At 39.4% G+C, this 7,156-nt stretch overlaps 1 pseudogene; it reads left to right on the plus strand.

The window, feature by feature from the left end:
- The window catches only part of LOC113178575 (importin subunit alpha-1-like), a 43,921-nt pseudogene extending 39,273 nt beyond the window's left edge, over positions 1 to 4,648 (plus strand).
- Positions 4,649 to 7,156: the final 2,508 nt, after the last annotated feature.

The raw sequence follows: 7,156 nt of genomic DNA on the forward strand, positions 1-7,156 counted from the left end.
TGTTGTCTGGAATGACAGGATTTCATCAATTTATGGCTGAATAGTACTCCCTTGTGTGTATTACCACACTTGTTTTATCCACTCATTAGCTTCTGGACACTTGGTTTGTTTCTATTTTTTGGCTCTTGTGAATGGTGCTGCAATGAGCAAGGACTTGCCGAGATCCCTTTGACATACTGATATACACACAGTATGGGATTGCTAGATCATATGGTAATTCTAGGTTTAATTTATTTTATTTCATTTTTTGTGGTGCTGGGAGCTGAATCCAGGGCCTTGTGCATGTGAGGCAAGCACTCTACCAACTGAGCTATATCCCCAGCCCCTAGTTTTAATTTTTTTCCCCATATGATTGTACTATGTCACACTCCCATCAACAGTGTACAAGGGTTCCTTTTTCTGCACACTCTTGTTTGTCATCTTTAGTCTTTTTGATAATAGCCATTCTTACTGGAATGAGGTGATATTTCATTAAGGTTTCAGTTTGCATTTCCCTGGTGATTAGTAATGTTGGGCATTTTTTCAAATACTTGTTGACCATTTGTGTGTCTTCTGAGAAATGTCTATGTAAGTCTGTTGCCCACCTTTTAATTAGGCTATTTATTTTTTGATATTGAGTGTTTTTATGTTTTGTTTTGGTATCAGGGATTGAACCTAGGGGCACTTAATCACTGAGCCATAGCCCAGGCCCTGTTTTTAGTTTTGAGATAGGGTCTCCTTAAGTTGCTTAGGGCCTCACTAAGTTGCTGAGGCTGCCTTTGAATTCACAATCTTCCTGCCTCAGCCTCCCAAGCTGCTGGAATTGCAGGCATATGCCACCACACCCAGCTGTTATGTAGTGTTTTGAGTTCCTTATATATTCTGGATATTAACCCCATGTCAGGTATATTGTTTGTAAATATTTTCTCTCATCTGTGGGTTGTCTCCTCACTCTATTGTTTTGTTTTCTCAATATTGTATTCAATTATTGTTTCTACTTTTTTTTTCTCTTGAATTTTCCTCTATTCAACCCTGGAGACATTTTTTGATCACTTAAGCCACTTATGACCTATTAAACTAGACTTTCTTTTGATTTATATTAGGTCTTTTCTATTTAGATAAAATTACAAATAATAATTATATTAATACCAGAAAGTAGGATACTCCACCTTAATTTTATCATTTAGCAACAGTTGGCTTTAGATAGCTCTTTATTTTCTAAGATATTTGTACCGTGGCTACTGTGATGGCCTATTTTACAGTGCTCCCAGTTCATGTAGATTTACCTGGGGGTGGGAAGAAACTATATTCATTTTCCCCCAGGATCAACAATAGCAAATCAGAAGCAAATGCCTAAAACCTTAACTCCTCTGAAGATAGTGAGATGCACATCAAAGATAAGAAGACTTGGTTGCTCTAACTATAGTTATAAAATGTACAGAAATCCCTTAATTAAAAGGTGGTCCCTATCATACATTAGCTTTATAAGTCCAAAGAAAATATTCTGGAGGGAGATAGACTGATTATGTGGCCTGCTCTTCTCTGCAGAACTTTCACTGAGAATCGACACTTTCCTGAGCATTGGCTCTCTCTTCTAACCACATTCAAAAGTCACCTTAATTATTTCCTCTCATCACTTCGGCCTCAGTTCTCTCAGCACAGTGCAGGTGAGTAAAACAACTGAAGATCTCACCTGCTCGCAAAGCTGGAAACAGCACAAGTCAGGAGCTGCCCAACACTTAAACCTAGGCACAGAAACCCCACCTGGCTGCCTCCTGACACTGGAAACCAAGGCCAAGGAGATCAGTCAGGATCTGGAATGTCAAACCAGCCACAACTTGATTGACAGAAGACTAATCTAAGAAAGAATGTTTTTTTCAACAGAAGATTTTTTTACACTCACATTAATTTACTGGTGCTAGCTTCAGGCTATCAGGCTGTGTCCAGTTTTCTTAATGAAATATTGGAGAAGTTCCTGCTTTTCCTGCTGCGACACTGTTCAAAGATGAAAACATGAACACAACCAGGAATAAACAATGTTCCAAACATAAACAATTTGTAGTTATTGTGTGATTATTCAAAATAAAAACAGAAAGCTCTCAGACATTTGTATGCCCCTGTTCAGAGGAGCAGTATTCACAAGAGACATCAGGTAGAAGCAACACAAATATGTATTGGTTCGACGAATAAACAAAATGTGGTATATACAAAAACAGAATATCATTCGGCTTTAAAAAGAAATAAAATTGACACACTGCTTTTGGGCTGGGCCGAAGTGGATGTTTCAGGGGCAGCTGTACTAGGGAAGCCTGAGCCCACTGTGCAGCTTTCTCCCTTTGTATCATAACCATGTCCACCATGAGAATGCTAATTCACTAGCTGCCTAGACTAACAGACTTAAGAACAAGGGAAAAGACAGTATACAAATGAGGCAGCACTGAACAGAGTTTAATGTGGAGCTAAGGAAAGCTAAGAAGGTTGATCAGATGCTGAAAAGGTGAAATGTAAGCTCTTTTCCTTATGCTGCTACTTTTCCACTCCAGGAAAACCGCAACAACCAGGGCACTGTGAATTGGTCTGGTGATGACATTATCAAAGGCATAAACAGCAACAATTTGGAAAACCAACTCCAAGCTGCTAGGAAATTGCTTTCTCAGGAAAAACAGCCCCCATAGACAACATCATCCATGTTGGTTTGGTTACAAAATTTATGTTCTTCTTGGGCAGAACTAATAGTAGTCTCATCCAGTTTGAGTCTGCTTGGGCTCTCACTAACATTGCTCTGGGTGGACGAGGAGGAGCATAGTGACCCCAGCCTAGTGCGCAGAGGAGGAGAGCAACCAGGCACACATGGAGGAGAGTGACAGTGCTGAGGTCCTTCCATGTACCAATGTGTGGCTCTCCCGGCTCGCTTTCATCCAGAGACAACATCCAGGACCTGGAAGACCATCACCAAGGTCCCTGCAGGCCTGGTTACACCAGAAGTCTCCCTGCTAGCCTACTTCTCTTGATTCCTCTTTTACTCTTCCTATGATACAATACCTCTATATTCTCACCTCCCACCTCATAAGCCCCACATCCTACACTCCACCCCACTCCCTTTGTCCACCATTAGAAACTGTAGACCGTTATTCAAACCTACTATTTATATTGTAGATACTAATTAAACACATCATTTCTGTTTATTGCAACAAAACTGTAATTGTCTAAATAGGAGTTATTTGGTTTAAGGCTGCATATTGTTCACACTTGTGGCTATAAATATTGATCTCCCCCTTAAAGGTGAGGTATTGGTAACCTGCAGGGACACTACAAGATTATAGAATAGAAACTATAAAACCTCAGATCCACACAGCTAGAGAGAAAGACACATGAACTACATGAAAAAAACAAAGGAAGAAAGTGCCCCCAAACAAACCAAGATACTACAATAGTAGAATCCATTGACAGTACAGTAGATGAAATGTCAGAGAAGGAGTTCAGAACGTACATAATTAAAATGATCTGCAAAGCACAGAATGATATATGATATCATATTATATATGACATAATGTTGCTTCTGGGACATCACAACAGACCAAGGCTGTGGTGGATGGAGGTGCTATCCCAGTATTCGTTTCTCTCTCGGCATCTTCCCATGTTTCCATCAGTGAACAAGACATATGGGCTCTAGGAAACGTTGCAGGTGATGGTTCAGTTTTCTGAGACTTGGTTATCAAATATGGTGCAGTGGGCCCACTGTTGGCTCTCCTTGGAGTTCCTAATATGTCAACTTTAGCATGGGGTTACTTATGTAATCTTACCTGAACACTTTCAAAACTTTGTCACAACAAGAATCCTGTACGCCCATTAAATGCTGTTGAGCAAATTCTTCCCACTTTTGTGGGAGATTTAGTCTCTTGTATCATGATGATCCAGAAGTATTAGTGGATACCTTCTGGGCTATTTCTTACCTTACTGATGGTACAGATGGATGCATTGAAATGGTTGTGAAAGCAACTTGTGAAGCTTCTAGGAGCTTCTGAATTGCCAATTGTCACTGCCACTCTACCAGCTATAGAGATATTGTGACTGGAACAGATGAGCACGCAGGTTGTAATAGATGCAGGTGCACTTGCTATCTTTCCCAGCCTGCTAACTAACCCCAAAACTAATATTCAGAAGGAAGCTGCACGGACAATGTGAAACATCACTGCTGGCCTATAGGACCAGATACAGCAAGTTGTCAATCATGGATTAGTCCCATTCCTTGTCAGTGTTCTAAGGCAGACTTGTAGACACAAAAGGAAGCTGTATGGGCTGTGACCAATTATACAAGTGATGGGACAGTTGAACAGATCATATGCCTCATTCATTGTGTATGCAATGATGCCAAAGATGCCAAAATTATTCTGCTTATTCTGGATATCATTTCAAGTATCTTTCAGGCTGCTGAGAAACTAGGTGAAACCGAGAAACTGAGTATAATGACTGAAGAACGTGGAGGCTTGGACAAAATTGAAGCTCTATAGAACCAGGAAAATGAGTCTATGTAAAAGGTCTCATTAAGTTTGATTAAGGAGTATTTTTCAGTAGAGGAAGAGGAAGATCAAAATGTTGGGCCAGAAACTACCTCTGAACGCTATACCTTCAAGTTCACGATGGGACTCCTGAGACCTTTAACTTCTAGGCTGTACAACTGAGGCATAAAGTTTGTTGTATTCTTTTTAATTGTGGCTTATAATTGTACCATTTTTTTTTACAACAAAACTATACTTGAACAGTTCCAAACTGTACGTACTGTATGAAATTTGTCCTCTAAATGGGGTTCTTATTGCTATGTGGAATTTCATATCTTACAGTGTCCTGTAAATAAAGATTAAATTCCACACTTTTCTTTAAAAAAATGAAGTGAAATTCTGATATATGCAACAATACAGATATCACTGAAGATGGTATGTTAAGTAAAATAAATAGGTTCCCAAAAGACAAATTTTTTGTCACTTTTATGTATTTATTTTTCTTTGTATTTGTTCTTTTTAGTTACACATAACATTAGGATTCATTTGACATAATTATAAAAGCATGGAATATAATTTGGTCTATTCAGTCCCTAGTACTTCCCCTTCCTTCCTCTCCTTCCAAGCTGATTCCCTTCCCTCTACTCTTAATAATCTTTCAGTTATTTACTTTCAAAAAAATTAGCATCTTACGGATGGATATGATGGTGCAATTCAGTGTGGTATATTCATATATGTACACAGGAAATTTAGGTCAGATTCATTCCACATTCTTCCCTGATCCTCCTCTCTCCTCGTCAATCCCCTTCATGTACTCCACTGATCTCTCTTCTGTTTTGATAGCATCCTCCTCTTTTTCCCTTTCTCTCTCAAAATGACAAATGTCCTATGACTTCATTCATATGAGGTATCTGTAATACAAAAATTCATAGGGACATAAAAAATAGTGTTACCAGAGACTGGGGGAGGAAGAATGTGGAGTTCTTGTTTAGTTGGCATAGAGTTTCAGTTTGGGATTGGGTGAACATTTTAGAGAAGGATAGTAGTGATGATTACACAAGAATGGGGTTATACTCAATTCCACAAAACCATACACTTAAAATTATTTAAAAGAAATATTTATGTTACATATAGATATAACATAACACACACACACACACACACACACACACACACACAGAGCTGTGTCCTTGGTCTGAATATGAAAAGTTTCTCAGTTTTGAACTTGCGAATGTAATACTGAGGATTTGATTTTGTCTTAAGGTACCAGCAATATGAGAAATATTGTGACAAGTTCTAAACTCCCTGCCTCCACCAGTGGTTAGTGCTTCCTGGATGCACCTTCTGGGCAGCAGCAGCCTCGTCCTGGAGAAGTGACAGCAATGAACCTGAGGCCCTCATTGGGTTCTGCTAAAGCACTTCTCTGCACCTGTGCTGTCACCTATCTATCCCTACAGGGAATGCTCCCTATTTACCCCCACTCTTTGTGTCAGCTGAATTTTCAGGGTTCCTTGTTCCCTTAGAAAGCATCCTGATAGTCAGAGAAAATCACTTCAGCATTCGTCCAAGACAGAGCTAGGTGAAACTTCACCATGTGAAACAAGGAGAGAAGTGAGTCAGGACTTCCCATCCCTCCCCCTCACTGGAGGCTGAAGAGTAAGTGAAGGTTCCTCTGTCCTTATACTAGACTACAGGAATGCCCTCTGACTTTGACCCTGACTGCGTCTTTCAGTCTTTCACGTATCATATGCCCTCTTGCAGTGCAAATGTCTTTCCATGAGAGTTTAAAACTAAGGCAGTAAGCAGTCTTATCTGTGCCCTTAGAATGCTTTCTATCAGGAACGGGAACGAGATTAGAAACACAGTCCCCTAGGCAGCCCCACGTGTCTGATCTTCATGCTAGCCCATTAACGTCTCATTTGGATGGCAGACTCAGTTAAGTTTTGGGGATGCATTTCTCCCCCCAACCCATATGTACACATGCTTGTCTGTTCTTCTTGGTGATTTGAAAACAGATTTTAAATTTTAAAAATGGAATCATCAGAGCCTGGGGTTGTGGCTCAGTGGTAGAGCACTTACCTAGCACATGTGAGGCATTGGGTTCAATTCTCTGCACCACACACACACACACACACACACAAAAAGAGTAAACAAAATAAAGTTATTGTAAAAAAACATTAAATACTTTTCTAAAAATGAGTTATCAAATACAAACTTTTTAGCTGGATCAATGTAATAAATGGACTTTTTACAGTGGTAAGTTGGCCCTGGTGTCTTTGCAGAGTTTTTATATTTCAAATGTGTCTGCATTAGTCCAGTGCACAAAGTGACAGTTCCCAGACCTAAGGCCTTTTGTGGGGAACAAAGCAACAAATTTTGAACTGGAATAAGAAAGCTCTTGGGATTGGTTTGGCTCAATCTTGAAATTCATTCATTAGAGCACTGCATTTTCTCTAAGCATTTGGCAGCAATTTCACCCACAAAAGGTTTACCATATCAACTTCCCATGGGAACTTTGGGGAGATAACAATCCTAAGAAAAAAGTGAAATAACCTCTGTACTAGCACCTAACTCAGTGCCTGGTACTAATTTTAATGCTTTTTTTGAGTTTGAAAAATAATGAAAATTTTTTTATTAAGCTAGCTTTAAAGTGTTTTTCTATACTTAATAGCAGTGTT

Source organism: Urocitellus parryii, chromosome 1 (assembly GCF_045843805.1).
Source record: "Urocitellus parryii isolate mUroPar1 chromosome 1, mUroPar1.hap1, whole genome shotgun sequence".
Lineage (NCBI taxonomy): Eukaryota > Metazoa > Chordata > Mammalia > Rodentia > Sciuridae > Urocitellus > Urocitellus parryii.